The sequence below is a fragment of the Boleophthalmus pectinirostris genome, unplaced genomic scaffold (genome assembly GCF_026225935.1).
Source record: "Boleophthalmus pectinirostris isolate CB_2022bp ecotype Guang Dong unplaced genomic scaffold, ASM2622593v1 HiC_scaffold_22, whole genome shotgun sequence".
NCBI lineage: Eukaryota > Metazoa > Chordata > Actinopteri > Gobiiformes > Gobiidae > Boleophthalmus > Boleophthalmus pectinirostris.
This window is the reverse complement of record NW_026571190.1, coordinates 32019518-32021057: the sequence shown is the minus strand read 5'-3', so window position 1 is coordinate 32021057 and position 1540 is coordinate 32019518.

Genomic DNA, 1540 nt, shown 5'->3' with positions numbered 1-1540 from the left:
TGCTTTAGTTTTGGACCAGCCACAAGAGGTTGTTAAATGTGTTACTAAACAGTGTTTTACCATTGTGAGGCCAGAGTTTACTTTGAGGAATTTGGTGTCTGTGGGTCAATTTGAGACTGTGAGGTGTTGTGTCTACTTTATAGGATAAAATTAGAGTCTACCACCCTGACAGAGCCACTGGATGAAGGACAGGGCTTAGCCCACAGGCTGAATTGAGAAACAGAGTCTAATGTTGTTAGGGGCCTTAAGCAAAATCATTGCTGTTTCTTAAAGTTTTTTTCATGATGAAACAATGTGAAAGAATTAAATGTTTAGGTTCTCTCCTTCAGATAATTCAACATTTGAACATAATTAATTAATCATTGCATTTATATAGCGCCTTTCAAGATACCCAAAACACTTTACAGTTCATTATTCATTCACTCCACACTCAGTGGTGGTAAGCTACTACTGTAGCCACAGCTGCCCTGGGGCAGACTGACGGAAGCAAGGCTGCCAATCTGCGCCATCAGGTCCTCCGACCACCACCATCACTCACGCACACACCACTTTCATACTAGGCAATGTGGGTGAAGTGTCTTGCCTAAACACACAACAGTTTTTGCGACTGCCACCCCACTGTGGCACCTGGAATTCCCAGGGGTCTCTCTTCCAAGTACTACCCAGCCACGCTTAGCTTCTGAGATCTGACGGGATCGGGCTTTGAAAAACTGGCATGGCCACAACATACAAGTGAATAGGTTTTGTTACCACTAGCCTCAGCTTGTGAGGCTAGTTCAATGAACCATGGATGTCTGCTGCAAAATAAACTAACAAAATAAAATAATGGTTGTGTATTTTGGAGCAGGTCTTGGCAGAGCTTTGGTGCTCTGCTCACAGAGTGAATTTGACCTTTTAGTTCTACCGAATTCTTCACTGAGGTGTGGTTATTTATTACTTCCCTGTGTTAACTACCCACGTGAACTGTAAAATGCACTTTATACAGCAGATTAAACAGCTTTGGTCAATAGATATGATATCTGTGATATGGGGCATTCTTGTTGAATTTTAATTTGGCTCAGATTTCTGTATGGTTCATCACTCACACAGTCACAGCCACCTCCTTTGCAAAGTTTCTAGTCTTCGCTTTACTCTGCTGACACTGTGTTTTGTTTGTCTTTTTTTTTTTGTCATTGTTGTTAAGTTTGGGCACTTTTTGGTTTTTCCCTGCTTTCTTTTTATTGTTTATATTTTTTGTAGCATTTCTGCCTAGTTTTGTTCTTATAAGTTAATTATGTTTTTGTAGTTTTTTTGTACTCATTTCCGGCAGGAGGGCTTAAATGCGCGAGTCCGGCGCCGCCTCGCTCTCTCTCGCTCTCTCCTCCTCCTCGTCCGCCGCCGCCGCAGGTACCGGAGCGCGCACGCCTCGCGCTGGGAGACGCCCTGCTGGCTTTTTTTGGTTTAAACATCTTTGCACTAACAAAAATAAAAGAACTCTAAAATTCTACTTTGGTTTCCATGTCCTTTCCTAAATATGTTGGGACTCAAATGTTTTGGGTCA